The 18,468-nt window shown below is 45.1% G+C and overlaps 1 pseudogene; it reads right to left on the bottom strand.

The window, feature by feature from the left end:
- Positions 1-440: 440 nt before the first annotated feature.
- The window catches only part of LOC137322916 (putative nuclease HARBI1 pseudogene), a 201,874-nt pseudogene continuing 183,846 nt past the window's right edge, over positions 441-18,468 (bottom strand).

Genomic DNA, 18,468 nt, shown 5'->3' with positions numbered 1-18,468 from the left:
AAAATTTATTTTTCAGATTTTCTTGTGGTCCAGGAGGGGCAAGAATGCTTCTCCGGGCCTCACAAGGAAACCTTGGGCCTGCCTTGAACTGGACTACCCCCTGGCCCCTCGCTGGAAGACTCCGCCTCCCCAGCCCCGATCGCATTAAAACCCCCGCCCTCTCGATCACAGCTCCGTTCACAGCCCTCTCCCCTACTCCCGATCACAGCTTCATTCACAGCCTTCTCCCCCTTCCCGATCGCAGCTCTGTTTACAGCCCTCTCCCCCCATCCCAATCATGCCCTCCTGCTGCTTGCTGGTGCTCCCGCCCGTCGGCTAGGCTGTTGATCTGGCCAGCTGTTGAGTGGCAGGCTGCATCATTTTATTTAAATGAGGCCCTGCCGTTGAGACTGATTATGCCCAACCCCGCACCCGCCCCGCTTCCCCGTAAATATCGGGCCCACGTTTCAGTGTTCAGCATTCAGCAAGACCACAAAATATGGAATAGATAATGTGGGAAAAGGGCACAAAAGTGTAGAAGAAGATAATATGGGCAAGAGACAAAAATCTACATGGAATGATTGGTTTTAAAGGTTTTAACTGGTATACTTATTCAAAGGCATCAAGTATTAGTGCCTGCTGCACCAGTCTTCCTTGCTGGACTGGTGGTTCTTCAACTGGTTCATCGTCATCACTCTCAGCCTCTTGCTCTGCCAAAGATTCTTCATTCTGTTGTTCCTCCATGGTGAGACCTCTTTGTAGAGCAAAATTGTGCAGTATGCAACAGGCAACGATCATTCTTGAGACCTTGTGGGGACTGTACTGTAAGGCACCCCTTGATCGGTCCAGACATCTGAAGCGCTGCTTCAGGATCCCAATTGTATGTTCAACAATAATCCTTGTTTTTGAATGTGCCTCATTGTACCTACGCTCTGCTTCTGTTCGTGGGCGGCGCAATGGTTTCATGAGCCATGGCTGCAGAGGGTATTCTTTGTCTCCCAGCAGCCAACCTTCCAGTCTTCCTTCCCCTTCAAATAATGCTGGTACTGAGGATTGCCTTAAAATAAAGGCACTGTGTGAGCTTCCTGGGAAGTGGGCATTGACCTGCATAATTCTGTGCTGGTGGTCACAAACCAACTGCACATTGATGGAGTAAAATCCCTTATGGTTCATATAGGACATCGCATCATGCACAGGCGCCCGGATGGCAACATGCATGCAGTCAATGACTCCCTGTACTCTTGGGAAGCCAGCAGACCTGTAGAAATGTGTTGCCCTTTGCTGCTGATGCTGTTGGTCCATTGGAAAAGAAATGAAATTGTCAGCCCGGCAGAATAAGGCATCCGTCACCTCTGTGATGGATCTGTGTACAGCAAACTGGCTGACACTGCATATGTTACCAGTGCTTGCCTGGAATGACCCCAAAGCATAGAAATTCAGGGCCGTGGTGACTTTCACTGCCACTGGTAATGCTGTACTGATAGTAGATTGGGTTTGCAGATCTCCGTTCAGTAGATGGCACAGTTCTGTCACAGCCTCCCGGCTCAGCCTGAGCCTCTGGAGGCACTGCTCCTCAGTCATTCCCAGGTAACTTTGCCTGGGACGATACACCCGATGTGTTGGGTACCGGCGTGATCTGACCGTCCGCCTTCTGTGCCATCTTACATCACGGGCTGCCCTCTCCTGTTCTTCCTGGTCCTCCTCAGCCAAGTGCAGCGCAAGTGATGCACTAAATCCAATTCCCATAGTCTTCAATGCAGTCAAAGAGTTTCTTCTCAACTCTAGCTGATCAGTTCTGACTAAACCAAAGTTGTCTGCAGCCACTAATGCTACACCAGTTAGAAATCAACGTTCTTAACACACAGTACATGCAAAGTGAACACATTGCAAAATGGCCCGAGTTGAGCTTAAACAGCAATTATGCCAGCATTAACATGTTCAATAAGACTGAAAGGACTCAGTGATAAACCAATCAGACACCAATAATTTTTCAGCATGTGCTACAGCCAGGTAAAATAGGCACTCAACTCCACTCCTGAAATTACTCGGTACTAACACACAGAGCAGGTATTAATTGTAGTGTCAACAGTAATTTCCAGGCTATAATCTTAATGTAGTTTGCAAAGTTAATACTTCTTTTTATATGTATGATCCAATTCCTATATATGCAATTCTGATGCAAGCACATTCCTAATGGAAATCTTTATAAAGCTTCAAATTGGGTCTGACTTTGCAAAGCTTTGGCAGATCTGCTAATGTGTTATTTTACAGTTTTTTTCCCAGTTAGTTTTGCTACGTTTATGTGGATGTATGCTATCCACAAGAAAGAGTCTTAATATTTGAACCTGCAAAATGCCACTTCACAGGAGATCAAACAACAGGTACCTCATATTGATGTTATTTTCTAACAAACTATATAAATACCACTCCATTGGCATTGAGTTCCATTCTGACATTGGAGGTCTTTTTTGCCTAACGAAGACAGGTCAGTAAGATGAGAGATATAGTTAACTCCATTTTGAAAGAGCCTATTCTATCCCAGGGCTACACTCCTGGACCAGTCAGGCATCCAGGTAATCAGGACATTCAAGTAATGCCAAGTTTCTTTGATGAGGTGAAGGGTGATCTTGAGTCCAACACTCCCAAAAGTCTTGCTTCCACCAGCAGGAGACCTTTACTTTCTCCGTCAGATTTCAGGAGTCCAAGGGGGATGTAGTTGGCTTCATACTGGCTGCCATTCTTGTTCTGCAAATCTCAGGTGACTGCTAACCCTGCCAAAAGAAAAAAAGTTTAATAATATGTTCCCAGCAAGTCATGTATAAGTATACTAAATAACAGAGTTTTCAAATGGTCTGGAGCCAATCAATTGGACAAGTCAGAATGTTCAGACTATCCGGCCAAATTGAGGACTTAGCCCTGGAATTCCTGGCCCCTGGCGGCACAAGGCTACCATTATCTGGGCGGGGTAGGAATTTAAAACAGGATCCATTGGGGGTAATGTTGGGTTTTTCAGTGCACTCCAATATTCCATCGGAAGCGGAGGTGGGAACTTCTTGGTCTGTTCTTCCCCTTCCCCATCCCTGCGGATGTCACTAGAAGACATAGAGCACTGTTTGAATGATGTCATGTGCTGGGATTCTCACTGGTTCTGCCTCTGTAGGCCACAGTGCTAAGTATGTCTGCTTGATCTATGTGTCTAGAATCTGCCAGGATCAGATCTTGGCAGAAAAGTGTATGAAATGCTGGTTACCTAACAGTAAATTTAACAGTTGGCTACGAATGAAAGCTCTTAAAAACATTTTTCAAAACCTCTTCGGCTAGCACAGAAGCTCGACTTACGCTGCCACAAGGTGCTGCAGACGGGAATTAGGCTCCACCCAGACCTGCCCTGAAACCTCTCCTTTGGAAAACTCTCCTATTGTATTGATTTAAGATGTCACCACAATAGTTTCTTTAATTCCACTTATTTTCATCTTGCAGTCCTGTGAGTGATTTCTTTCTGGGTAGTTGGTTCTGATCCAGTGGTTCAGCAGCCCATGGTGACCTGGCTACATTTAATTCATGGGGTGTTCCAAGCACCTTTCTTTGAAGCCTATAATGGATGCCTTTGTTTGGGCGACTGTGTTTCATTTTTCTGACAAATCTCCTGCCAAATTTTATCATCGTCTTTCCCTGAGAACCTGACATGGACACAGTCACAGTTGGATGGCAACTTTAGAAGTTAGAACATTTTATGCCACAACCTAAAATTTCTGGAAATTTCAACAAAACATGAGTACAAACTCAAATCCAAGGAGGGAATCTTTGGAATTCTCTACCCCAGATGGCTGTGGATGCTCAGTCATTGAGTATATTCAAGACTGAGACGGATAGATTTTTGGACTCTAAATAATCAAGGGATATGGGGATCAGACGGGAAAGTGGAGTTGAGTTCGAAGATCAGCCATGATCTTATTAAATGGTGGAGCAGGCTCGAGGGGCCGTTTGGCCTACTCCTGCTCCTACATCTTATGTTCTTATGGGATCTCAATTTATTTATTTGGTATATTTTCTGGGCAGTTTGAATTTAGATTCATACTACATTTTAGGTTGGGAAAACTATTATCTCATGAGGCTACAGAAGTCTGCAAGTCAGGAGCTGTAATAACTGATTCATATAGTGTCATAATTCATTCATTGCTAAAACAGCAATGCACACCTGAGCAGAATTCATTTTTACTTATTTAATGTTGTTTTCTTCGAAAACAATTGGGTAACTGTGAAAAATGATTGAAAGTCATTGAAGATGTAGTTGAGATACTGGATGGTCTAAAAATTGATAACGAGGAGGTACTAGAAAGGCTAGCTGTACTAAAAGTAGATAAGTCACCTGGTCTGGATGGGATGCATCCTAGGTCGCTGAGGGAAGTAAGGGTGGAAATTGTGGAGGTACTGGCCAAAACCTTCCAAACATCCTTAGATACGGGGGTGGTGCCAGAGGACTGAAGAATTGCAAATATTACACCCTTGTTCAAAAAAGGGTGTAAGGATAAACCCAGCAACTATAGGCCACTCAGTTCAACCTCAGTAGTGGGGAAACTTTTAAGAATGATAATCCGGGACAGAATTAGCAGTCACTTAGACAAGTATGGATTGATTAGGAAAAGCCAGCATGGATTTTTTAAAGACAAATCATGTTTAACTAACTTGATAGAGTTTTTTGATGATGTAACAGAGAGGGTGGATGAGGGCAAAGTAGTTGATATGGTGTATATGGACTTTCAAAAGGCGTTTGATAAAGTGCCGCATAATAGGCTTGTCATCAAGATTGAAGCCCATGGAATAAAAGGGGCAGTAGTAGCATGGATACAGAATTGGCTAAGCAACAGGAGAGTAGTGGTGAACAGTTGTTTTTCGTATTGGAGGGAGATGTATAGTGCTGTTCCCCAGGGGTCGGTACTAGGACCACTGCTTTTGTTGATATATATTAATGACTTGGACTTGGGTGTACAGGACACAGTTCCAAAATTTTCAGATGACACAAAACTTGGAAGTGTAGTGAACAGTGAGGAGGATAGTGATAGACTTTAAGAGGATATAGACAAGCTGGTGGCATGGGCGGACATGTGGCAGATGAAATTTAAAGCAGAAAAAATGTGAGGTGATACATTTCGGTAGGAAGAATGAGGAAAGGCATTATAAACCAAAGGGCACAATTCTAATAGGGGTACAGGAACAGAGTGATCTGGGGGTATATGTACACAAATCGTTGAAGGTGGCAGGGCAGGTTAAGAAAGCAGTTAAAAAAGCATATGAGATCCTGGGTTTTATAAATAGAGGCATAGAGTGCAAAAGCGAGGAAGTCATGATGAACCTTTATAAAACATTGGTTTGACCACAGCTGGAATATTGTGTCCAGTTCTGGGCACCACACTTTAGGAAAGATGTGAAGGCCTTAGAGAGGGTGCAGAAGAGATTTACTAGAATGATTCCAGGGATGAGGGACTTTAGTTACGTGGATAGACTGGAGAAGCTGTGGTTTTTCTCCTTGGAACAAAGAAGGTTGAGAGGAGATTTGATAGAGGTATTCAAAATCATGAAGGGTCTAGATAGAGTAGATAGAGAGAAACTGTTCCCATTGGCAGAAAGGTTAAGAACCAGAATTACATAGATTTAAGGTGATTGGTAAAAAGGTGACATGCGGAAGAACTTTTTTACACAGCGAGTGGTTGGGATCTGGAATGCACTGCCCGAGGGGGTGATGGAGGCAGATTCAATCATGGCCTTCAAAAGGGAACTAGATAAGTACTTGAAAGGAAAGAATTTGCAGGGCTGCGGAGATAGGGCGGGGGAGTGGGACAAGCTGGATTGTTTTTGCATAGAGCAGGCACGGACTCGATGGGCCGAATTGCCTCCTTACGTGCTGTAACCTTTCTATGATTCTATGATTCTAAGTCCACTGAGGGGATTAAATTAAATCAGATAGCAGAACCCCAGCCAGCTGTCACTATAAACTGAGAACAGAAAATGTTAGGTAAACCTCAGGAAAATGTCATCCCGCCAGTTTATAACAGAAGATCTGACACAAGATATAAGAGCTGTGATTTTAAGCTCAGGTGGAATCCTGGCATAATCCATCCGGTGCATTCGCCATGGTTTATTCCCAGGGTTGAAGTGTGGCTACCTCACTCGGTCACAACCACTTCCTCCCCGTCTCGTCGGAACACAGTCAATTCTTTTAACACTAGCTACCTCAAACCTTTAAAACTTGGGTCCACCCAGGGATGCCAATTGTTAGCGAATTTTCCTGTTACTGTCCGATCTATGGGTTGTTAATCCTTCAACAATAACCTCCGCTTGTTTCTAGCCCGAGTGATTATAGAATAGCGCAGTTAATAGATTGACTTACAACAGAATTGCACTACAGCTTCAACATTACATTCAATAGTACTATAGATATAATACTACTGTCTACAGATTACATTAAATGATAAGCAATCAACACAACCTAATCTGTCCGAGAATTCAAGGTGTTCAGGCCTGATCTTCGCAGAATGCCTGTGGCAATGAACTTCCAACTGTCTCCTCTTAAGAGCTCTAACTTCTGAGAGGGAGCATGCCCTATACTATTCGGCTGCGCAGTTCTGTACGTAAGCACCACTCGTCCTGTCTCATGATCATAAATCCTCCCACCGTGCTGACGCCACTCAAAATAAGCTGTTTTACATAACGTAGCTAATGACCTCAACCTTCATCTCTGTTTACAAGCTGTTATGTTCCTCTGAGGATGCGTTGGTTCTTCTTATCTGGGTATATACCCGCTCATAGCCTTGTGTGGCCCTACCAATGTCTCGTTTCGTAGCAACCACATCTCTTGTTTTGATATAAACCACCTTCTGACGTTATAGCATCTAGAAATGGGCCATCTCTTGACCTTAGGGTGTTACAGTTCTGAAGTTTCCGCATTCTCTATCTTTTACAAACTGTCTTTGTTCACACAGACACGACTTCGCCCCCCCCCCCCCCGCCACTCCTATTAACATCGCCCTCTTGTTAAATGTTTGGGAGCTTTATGCGAGCTATGCGAGATGGGATATTGACCATGCTTGGCTTTAAACCACAGTCTTACAATATCAAACTGCTCACTGCCCATTAAATAAAAAATATACTACTGTCCTGTCCTGTTTGAAAATTTGTTCTCAGGATGTGGGTAACACTGGCAAGGCCGCATTCAGTGGCCATCCCTAATTGCCCTGAGGAGGTGGTGATGAGCTTTCTCCATTAACCGCTGCAGTCCTTGTGGCCATGGTGCTCCCAAAATGGTGTCAGGTAAGGAATTCTAGGATATCAACCCAGCGACCATGAAGGTACAGCGTTAAATGTCCAAGTCAGGATGGTGTGTGATTTGCAGGGGAACTTGGAGGTGATGGTGTTCCCAGGGCATGTCCTTCTCGGTGGTAAAGGTCGCAGGGGAGGGAGGTGCTGCTGAATTAACCTTGGCGAGTTGCTGCAGTGTATCCTGTTGATCATACATACTACAGCTACAGAGCACCAATGGTGGAGGAGGTGGATATTGAATCCAATGGCAGGGTGTCAATCACTATTGGTGAGGGGAAGGGTTTCAGGTTGAAAGTATTTCCTGTATATGCAACTAGTAGATTCCAAGCTGAAGCTGCAGGGTGATGTAGGTGTTGATTCTCCCTCTGTGAAAGATTAACTTTTTTTTCCCCAAATGAAATGAACCCCTTTCTGACTTTGTGATTATAACTAATTTTCCCTCAACAGCAATGACTGATTGTATAGGAAATTCTACGGTCTTGTGCTCTGGGAGACCAGGTGCACAATGGGTGCAGGGGGAAATCACAGAAGTAGGAAAGTAGGCCATGCGCCAATATCCTGTTGGGCTACAGTTCTACAGAAGCCTTTTTTTTGTGAGCTAAAGTACTTGTGTCATTTCGTGCCTTAGCCTCATTAAGGCTCATAATTTGATTCAAAAATATTTAAATGAACACCTAGCAGAATTCTGCAGCTTTTGCATTCGTTTTGCTTTTTGCTTTGTGGAACGGAAGCAAGGCTAGCTCCAAGTGTGAAGTTGCTGCTAAAGTGTCAACATGCTATGTATTTTTGTTGCATTGTTTGCAGTACCTTTTTAGTACTGTGTTGTTTTAAATATTTAATATTTATGAAATCTTTTATTAATATTTATTTTTGCAACAATTTTAAGGGAGAAATTTTTATTTACTCGTTACAGTAACTTTGTTTGTAAAGTGTCTAAGATAATGTATTTCATGGCTGAAGCTGAAAGAAAGCATTCCTGCGAGATCACCAGGCACCAGACCATATCTACACATCTTGGTACAATTGCCTGCCAATGACTATTGACAACTGCCTCTGCTTGTTCCAGATCAGCAGGGAGCCACTTGCAAAGCTTTGTCATTTATAGCAACAATACTTGCAGTCAACTTGCAACATACGGATGGCACTGCCAGCGATTGGCAGGGTTACCATTGCTTTCAACTATTATGACTGGCTCATTCCTGGCTAGCACTGGCTAGTAATGTGCTGTCCACATGCGAATCAAACGGGAGACTGATGTATTGGTCACCACTGGTCATCTTATTTCCCATTAAATAGCAAGCTACATCTGCCCAATATCAACACACTGATGTTTTTCCTAAAGCTCAGGGAGTCATTGATAGTTGTCACATGCCCAACCTAAAATCGATCCCGGGGGGCCGGTAAATGACCATTGCAGTGAATTTGCTCAGGGCTTCTCCAGCTCCGCCACAGTAACTTTAGCAGAAGTTTGGCGGAACCCGTTTACACGCTTAAATGTGGTGTATGCCGAACTTCCCCAAAATTACAGTGGCGAAGCAGAAGAGGACCCGAGGAAATTCACCCCCCATGATTGTTTTACAATGGTTTGATGTGTGAAGCCCTTGAAAGATAAGAATGTGACAAGACCTTCAAGTGTATGTTGCATCTTAATTGTGTGCCCTGCTGAATTATGGGTATGTGCGAGATGCAATGAAAGACCTGTACAGTTGTGTGAGGGCTTGGCATGAGCAAGCAGTAAACATGGAACAGGTCAACAGGCAACATTTTGTGGCAATGAATCTTGGACTGTCTACATGCTACTATTGTTAAGTCTTATCTTACTAGAATCATTAAAAAGTGCTGTCTTCTTCTGCAGCTATTCCTACACCCTGCAGGGTCAGTAAACAATATTGAGCTTGGCAGACATGTACTTTCAGGTAAGCAGCACTACCATCCTCTTGGGAGTATATCTGGAGTGCCAAACAGGACTACCCGTTTGCATTCAGTTCATGTAGCAACAAATCCACTGGGTTTGCTATCATTCTGGATGCACTTGTCACCCCAATCTCCCCATCCACCAAGCTTCAACTGGCACAGGGAACTTATTTAAATAAGGTTGGTGAGCTGGCCTCTGAGCATCCAAGGAGACTGGCTCTTCACACTGCTCACACGTGTCTTAGGCCTTGTTCAGTAATCATGTCGGCACTTACACTGGGATTGCTACATTGACCTTAAAGTGGTAATTTTACAAATTTGCACTCAAGGTATAGAGCTTCACTCATCAGGAGTGCATTTCGGGGATTTAAACACATGTCCAGAATTTCTGATGTGCATTCCTGGCATAGTTCTGCAGCGAGAGTGCAAATTTATAAAATTACACCTCGTGCACAGACTGGCTATACTGTGCAATGTGTTGTTCTGCTGGTCCCCTCAGTGGCTATATAGTGAAATAGTATCTTTTGAGTTTTGATTTCAATGTTTTTGGTCCTGGTTCTGGAAAATCCACAGGAGAGGAGAAAACAGAGGTGACGGTGGAGCAGTCAAACCAAGTTATATAGTCTTCAGTTTCTCCAGGGTTTCTGTGGATCTTCCGCCAAAGTTACGGTGGACATTTGGGAAATCACCCGCGGAAGTTCAACCCCTAAAGTTCAAACCATCATTTGCATTACAATCACAAACTTTATAACAATTCATTAAGAAAGAGAGAAAGAACTTGCATTGATATGGAGCCTTTCACCTCAGGACATCCCAAAGCATTTCACATCCAATGAATTACTTTTGAAATGCGGTCATTTTTTTCGTAGGCAAATGCACAGCAAGTCCCACAAATAACAATCAGATAAATGAATAGTTAATCTGTTTGGTGGTGTTGGTTGAGGGATAAATGTTGAAATTATCTAGAAATTGGGCAGTGTAGCGCCCGTAGTGCCATCTTGGTAAAGGGTTTCGTGCACGCGCAGATAACAAACGCCGGCAGCGTGTACAGTAGGGAGAATATGCATTAGATCAGTGTGCAATGCTGATTTAAAGTGACAGACACCATTTTGGCACTTAACGCTCCACTCACAGCATTGTCTTAACCACGAACACCTGAACATGTCTTAGAGTGCCTGGAGAAACCCCCACCAGCTCTATATAAAGGGATCATGCAGGTGTTACAGGTTAGTTGCTGGATTATTGCTTCTGGCTGTTTGCTGAAGCGTCCTATACTTACACAGAGTTGCTATAGTATATTTGACAGTGGTTTGGCAGGTATTGCCTTACGGTTGGTGTAATTTTACAACAAGACTCCTGGCAACCATGGGTGGTCTGCTAGTGCTCCCGTTGGGCATAGAACATGACTGGGAGCATGCAGAGATGCCACGCAGAGCAGGTCAAGCTGCGAGGAGAGGGAGGAGGAGGAGGAGGCGCAGGACACTGAGCAGGAAGCCATATCCCATGAGGGCCTTAAGGGAACACCACTCTTACATCCAGATGAGCGAGGATCAGTGCATCTGACAGCTGAGGTTCACCAAAGAGGTTGTGACGGAGATCTGTCACTTGCTGCAGCCACAATGACAGCCTCAGAGCAGGGTAAGGCCAGCATTGCCTGTGGCTGTGAAGGTAACCGTGGTGCGGAACTTCTACGGCTCTGGATCCTTTCATGCCTCTGCTGGCGATCTGTGCAACATCTCACAGTGTGCAGTGCACTGCTGCATAAGGGAAGTCACGGAGGCACTATACGAGATGTGCAACAGGTTCATCATGTTCCCTCTTGATCGAGAGAAGCAGAACGAGCGATCACAAGGGTTTGCTCGCATTGCAGGCTTCCTCATGGTGCAGAGTGCCGCTGACTTCTCGTATATTGCTATGCGTGCTCCACATGTCAACTCAGCCATCTTCATGAACCGAAAGGGGTTCCACTCCCTCAATGTGCAGCTGGTGTGCGACCACACGCATTATGGAGGTCAATGCCCGCTACCCTGGGAGCAGTCACGACGCCTTCACTGTGCGGCAGTTCAATGTGCCAGCTATCTTTGAACTGGCGCAGCGAGTGAAAGGCTGGCTACTGGGTGACGAGGGCTATTCCCTCATGAGGTGGCTTATGACTCCGCTCAAGAACGCATGCACACATGCAGAGCGGGCCTACAACGAGAGCCATGCTGCCACAAGCAACGTCATAGGCATCCTAAAGCAAGCTTCTGCTGCCTGGACCGTTCTGTTGGAACCCTGCAGTACTCAGCTGAGCGGGTGTCAAGATTCATTGTAGTATGCTGCATGCTGCACAACCTCGCCATTACGAGGGAACAGCCCTTGGCACCAATTATCCGGCTACACCCTGAGCCAGAGGAAGAGGAGGAAGAGGCTGAGGAGGAGGAGGAAGAAGAGGCTGAGGGTGAGGGGGAGGAGACGGAGGGGAAAGTGGAGGAACATGAAAGGGGGCAACAAGGAACACTGGCCCTGTCTGCCAGGTCTCTGTGTGCTCACCTGATCCGTGAGCGATATCAATAACGTGAACGTCATCTCCCCATTCACCAACTGTGCTACACTCCCCACCCGTCCTCTCCCATATGATCATCAGATCGCCCTCCATATGATTAGACATTGCTTCCTCCCTCAGCTCATTGCAGAAATAAAAATCACCACCAAATGCAAATTCAAATTTATAAATTAACACATGAAATGATGTAAATGAAATGAGACTATTCACTCTTGTCCATTCCCTTAATGTCTGTCATTTATGTGCCGTTACCTATCCTAGTGCTCCTACGAGGTGCATCCCCAGTGGGTGATGGAAGGCTGCTGACCTTCAATGGAGGAACGTGCAGATGGCCTTGGAGGTCAACCTTGAACAGCTCTGGGCCAGGAGGGCCCAGCTTTAGACTGCACCATCTCGGCCTGGGCTGCAGCAGTTTGGCTGGCTGGGCTGATAGGCAATAGCAAGGGCACTGGAGGAGTGGCAGGGGTGGGAGCAGGAATGTTGTTGTCCGGACGAAGGACAGCACGTTTGACTGCCATGGTGCCATTGCCACTCGCACGGGGCGGCGTCTCAGCACTCCTGGTGATCATCTGGTGAACGGATTGCTGGAGTGCTGTGTTGCCCTGGAAGCCCCGTTCCACAATGGTACTCAGAGCCACGATAGCAGCAGTCTGCACTTCCATATAGCAGTAGTCTGAGCTACCATTGCAGCAGTCTGAGCTTCAGCTGAAGCTCGCAGACCTTTGATGACATTAGTTTGTGCTGCAATGGCAGCTGTTTGTGCTGCATCATGGTGCTTCATCAGGTGTGCTGATGGAGGTGACCACCCACTCCATGTGGGTAAAGATGGGCTCCAAGCTCTACGCATAGCCCTGTGCCAAGTTCGAAATGGACTCCTCCATGCCCCTTGACACTGAGCGCAGGCTTTCTGGCAGGCTTTCCAGCGCACCAAGCATTTGGTGGTGTACGCCCATCAGCCGTCTTCTGTAGCCTGGCTCATCGAAGTCATCATCTGACCCCTTGGCAGCTGAACCATTGTGCGACCTCACCCTTCGGTGAGCTGGCACCTGTGGTATCCATTCCCTCCACCCCGGCTCCTGCGCACTTGTGCTCGGTGTCTCACCACGTGCCGATCCCTCCTCTAACCTAGCTGGAAAGGACTCGCAGTGTCAGAATCTGAGCTGGTGGATGCGAGTGTCAGATCGAGTGACAGTGTGGCTTCAGTGTCCTCCTCCTTCTCCACCTCGGACAGTACTGGCTCCAGTTCTTGGGTATCTGCAGTGACAAAGGGAAACAGGTTGAGTTGTGGAGCGGGGAGAGGAACAAGTAAGATGTGCGTGCTGAAACCATCTGGAGCACATGAGTCAGAAAAGATTGTGGGGTGAGGGAGATTGGGGAAACGAGAAAGAGGATTAGGTATGCAGAGACCCCCTTCATCGGGACCTCCAGCGCTGCTGGTGGCCACGTCCGCAGCAACAGCCCGCCCAATGATGTGCAACACTGTCTCCTCCGGGGGGTGAGGATGTGTAGGTGCGCCTGTCCTCCCTCAAGTCTCTCCTGCTGCCAGCTGTTATGCGCCACCTTCTCCTGCAAGACAGGGGGAAGCGTGTCAGTGAGTATCCTGCAAGGTGTCTGGGTGATATGCCTGTCATGGTCGAATAGCTGCCAGTGTGCATGACTTGTGAGTTGTGTGACCAAGTGTGGTAGTATGCGAGGGTGAGATGCAGCATGCGAAGTGCAGCATTGCGTACAGATGGGCAGCGTTTGTTGGTGCGTGGGTGATGGGGGTTATCGTGCATGGAGCAGTTGGTAGGAAGTGCCACTTGACACTTACATTCACTCACCTTGACCACTCGTGAATTATTTTCGGCACTGCACCCATGTGCGCGCTGCTATGCTCCTGGCATTCACCTCCTGGGCCACTGCCTTCGCAGCTGGTGTCCGGAGGGTCTCCTACCACCCTGCCAATACAGGATGGCCCTCCTTTCGTCCACTCCCTCCACCAGGGCCTCCAGTGCATCATCCGAGAACCTTGGTCCGCGCTCTCATGCCGGTCCAGCAATCCTGCCTGCCATCCGGCACTGCTCTCATTGACTGTGCACCTCTCCCATAAGAGGTGCTGGCTGCCTTTAACTAGTGCTGGCCACGCCCCGTTTCGGGCCTCCTGCTTGTGCGTGCAGCATCTCAACAGCGCGGGTAGTGCTGGCTGCACCTACAAATCATGTTAATGACCAGGTAGCACGAATCTCACGTGCTGCCTGCAATGGAAGCACTGGGCACAGGTTAATCCCGCACCGTGATGCCCGTACCTGGATTTGGGGGTTACCGAATTTAACTCCCCAAGAGTACTCCATTTCTGGTACGAGATGGTTTTTTTAGACCAGTACGTTGAGGAGCCAACTAGGGAACAGGCTATCCTAGATTGGGTATTGTGCAATGAGAAGGGGTTAATTAATAATCTTCTTGTGCGGGGTCCTTTAGGGAAGAGTGACCATAACATGATAGAATTCTTCATTAAGATGGAAAGTGAAGTAATCCAATCCGAAACTAGGGTCCTACATCTAAACAAAGGAAACTACGAAGGTATGGGGAGTGAGTTGGCTATGATAGATTGGGGCGATTCATTAAAAGGCGTGACGTTGGATAGGCAATGGCTAACATTTAAGGAATGAATGCATGAATTGCAACAGTTATACATTCCTTTCTGGTGCAAAAACACAAAAGGAAAAACGGCCCAACCAATCTAACAAAAAGTTGGTATTAGATCCAGGGGAGCTAATCTAAGGGAACAAAAAGCATAGTTCACTTTCTTCAAAGACAGCTGTAGTCCTTCACTCATGAATGTGAATTGTAGTTTGTTTGTTTCAGAAATAATCTGCCGATTTTGAAATATATGTCAGTAAAATAGTTTGGCTATCTGAAATGTAAAAATCTCTAAATAGAGCAGTTACGTTAGACAATTTGAGTTATTCAGTTTCTTACTGTCAAATGCTTTGAGCTATCTGTAAGAATATTGCTATTTTGTCTTTGTTAAAGCTCAAACCTTTTCTGTTCCATGTTTTGCCTATAACAGTGAACCTCCATTATCTCCCATAATGGAAGGGAATTCCCAAATGGATAACGGAGAATTGACAATAATTTTAGTCTTGCATTATGGCACAGCAGTACCCTAGGTTTAGGAATGAAAATAAGTAGAATACAAGCAAAAAAGAAACATTATTTAAATTTAACATTTGGCACAAGCTTTCATTTGCAAAAATTCTGGCAGTTAATTAGGTGGTGGATAATTGGTGTGTAAATAATGAAGGTTCCACTGTATTAATAGCCCTATTCCGCTACACGATTGCCCTCTCAATATCTACATTATCATCCTAAGTCAGGACGGGGCATGATTCAGATATGTCATCAATACTGCTGTTTGATTGACCTACCAGCAAGTACTTTTGCACACTGAAGGAAGGGATTCTTCATTGTGCCAGGCAAAATGGGAAAATCAGCATTGGTTCTCGCTCCTAATGGCTTTGTGTAAAAAACAGATTGCGCCGGAAGGCAAAAAGGAAAAGGAGGTGGGGTGGCGTTGTTAGTAATGGATAAAATCAGAACAACAGTGAGAAAGGATATTGGCTCAGAAAATCAAGATGTAGAATCAGTCTGGGTGGAGTTAAGAAGCACCAAGAGGCAGAAAACACTGGTGGGAGTTGTCTATAGGCCTCCAAACAGTAGTGGTAATGTAGGGGATGGGATCAAACAGGAAATTAGAGATGCATGCAACAAGGATACTACAGTAATCATGGGTGACTTTAATCTACATATAAACGGGCCAAACCAAATTAGCAATAATACTGTGGAGGATGAATTCCTCGAGTGTGTATGAGATGATTTTTTAGACCAGTATGTTGAGGAGCCAACTAGGGAACAGGCTATCCTAGATTGGGTATTGTGCAATGAGAAGGGGTTAATTAATAATCTTCTTGTGCGGGGTCCTTTAGGGAAGAGTGACCATAACATGATAGAATTCTTCATTAGGATGGAAAGTGAAGTAGTCCAATCCGAAACTAGGGTCCTAAATCTAAACAAAGGAAACTACGAAGGTATGGGGAGTGAGTTGGCTATGATAGATTGGGGCGATTCATTAAAAGGCGTGACGTTGGATAGGCAATGGCTAACATTTAAGGAATGAATGCATGAATTGCAACAGTTATACATTTCTTTCTGGTGCAAAAACACAAAAGGAAAAACGGCCCAACCAATCTAACAAAAAGTTGGTATTAGATCCAAAGAGGAGTCATACAAAGTTGCCAGAAAAAGTAGGAAGCCTGAGGATTGGGAGCAGTTTAGAATTCAGCAAAAAAGGACCAAGAGATTGATTAGGAGGGGAAAAATAGAGTATGAGAGTAAATTTGCAAGGAACATAAAAGCAGACTGTAAAAGCTTCTACAAGTATGTAAAAAGAAAAGATTAGTGAAGACAAATATAGGTCCCTTACAGTCAGAAATGGGAAAATTTATAATAGGGAACAAGGAAATGGCAGAGCAATCAAACAAATACTTTAGTTCTGTCTTCACGGAAGAGAACACAAATAACGTCACAGAAATGCTAGGGAACCAAAGATCTGGTGAGAAGGAGGAATTAAAGGAAATTAGTATTCGTAAAAAAAAAGTGCTGGAGAAATTAATGGGACTGAAAGCCGATAAATCCCCAGGGCCTGATAATCTGCATCCCAGAGTACTAAAAGAGGTAGCCATGGAAACAGTGGATGCATTGGTTGTCATCTTCCAAAATTCTATAGATTATGGAACAGTTCCTGCAGATTGGAGGGTGGCAAATGTAACCCCACTACTTAAAAAAGGAGGGAGAGAGAAAACAGGGAACTACAGACTGTTTAGCCTAACATCAGTAGTAGGGAAAATGCTAGAGTCTATTATAAAGGATGTGATAACAGAACACTTAGAAAATATCAATGGGATTAAACAAAGTCAACATGGATTTATGAAAGGGAAATCGTGTTTGACAACCCTACTGGAGCTTTTTGAGGATGTAACTGGTAGAATAGATAAGGGAAAACCAGTGGATGTGGTGAATTTGGATTTTCAGAAGGCCTTTGAAAAAGTCCCATGTAAGAGGTTAGTGTGCAAAATTAAAGCACATGGGATTGGGGGTAATGTACTGGCATGGATTGAAAATTGGTTAACAGACAGGAAACAGAGAATAGGAATAAATGGGTCTTTTTCGGGGTGGCAAGCAGTGACTAGTGGGGTACCGCAGGGATCAGTGCTTGGGCCCCAGCTATTCACAATATATATCAATGATTTGGATGAGGGAACCAAATGTAATTTTTCCAAGTTTGCTGTTGACACAAAACTAGGTGGGATGGTGAGTTGTGAGGAGGATGCAAAGAGGCTTTAAGGTAATTTAGACAAGTTGAGTGAGTGGGCAAATACATGGCAGATGCAGTATATCATGGATAAATGTTTTAGTCTCCTTACCTAAGGAGGGATATAGTTGCCATTAGAGGGAGTGCAGCGAAGGTTCACCAGACTGATTCCTGGGATGTCATATGAGGAGAGATTGAGTCGACTAGGCCTGTATTCACTAGAGTTTAGAAGAATGAGAGAGCATCACATTGAAATGTATAAAATTCTGACAGGGCTGGACAGACTGGATGCAGGGAGGATGTTTCCCCTGGCTGAGGGGGGTCCAGAACGAGAGGTTACAGTCTCAGGATACAGGGTAGGATATTTAGGACTGAGATGAGGAGAAATTTCTTCACTCAGAGGGTGGTGAACCTGTGGAATTCTCTACCACAGAAGGTTATGGAAGCCAAGTCACTGAATATATTTAAGAAGGAAATATATTCACGGAAGGCATCAAGGGGTATGGGGAGAGAGCAGGAATATGGTATTGAGATGGAGGATCAGCCATGATCACAGTGAATGGCGGAGCAGGCTCGAAGGGCCAAATGGCCTACTCCTGCTCCTATTTTCTATGTTTCTCCTTTTTGAATAGTGCGATAGGGTCTTTTATGTCCAACTGTACAGGCTGACATAGCTAAGGTTTAGTGTCTCATCCAAAATGCGGCATCTCCAACAATGCAGTACTCCCTCAGAACTGCACTGAAATGTAACTAGCGGGTTGCCGCAAGGACCAGTGCTTGGGCCTCAGCTATTTACAATCTATATTAATGACTTGGATGAAGGGACCGAGTGTAATGTATCCAAGCTTGCTGACAATACAAAGCTAGGTGGGAAAGTAAGCTGTGAGGAGGACACAAAGAGTCGGCAAAGGGATATAGACAGGTTAAGTGAGTGGGCAAGTAGGTGGCAGATGGAATATAATGTGGGGAAATGTGAGGTTATTCACTTTGATAGGAAGAATAGAAAAACAGAATATTTTTTAAATGGTGAGAAACTATTAAATGTTGGTGTTCAGAGGGATTTGGGTGTCCTAGTACAAGAAACACAAAAAGTTAGCATGCAGGTACAGCAAGCAATTAGGAAAGCAAATGGCATGTTGGCCTTTATTGCAAGGGGGTTGGAGTACAAGAGTAAGGATGTCTTACTACAACTGTAAAGGCATTTAGTGAGACCACACCTGGAATGCTGCATACAGTTTTGGTCTCCTTATATAAGGAAGGATATACTTGCCTTGGAGGCGGTGCAACGAAGGGTCACTAGATTAATTCCTGAGATGAGAGGGTTGTCTTATGAGGGGAGATTGAGTAGAATGGGCGTATA

The sequence above is a fragment of the Heptranchias perlo genome, chromosome 1 (assembly GCF_035084215.1).
Source record: "Heptranchias perlo isolate sHepPer1 chromosome 1, sHepPer1.hap1, whole genome shotgun sequence".
NCBI lineage: Eukaryota > Metazoa > Chordata > Chondrichthyes > Hexanchiformes > Hexanchidae > Heptranchias > Heptranchias perlo.
The sequence above is the reverse complement of the archived record's forward strand: the minus strand, read 5'-3'. Positions and strand labels throughout refer to the sequence as shown.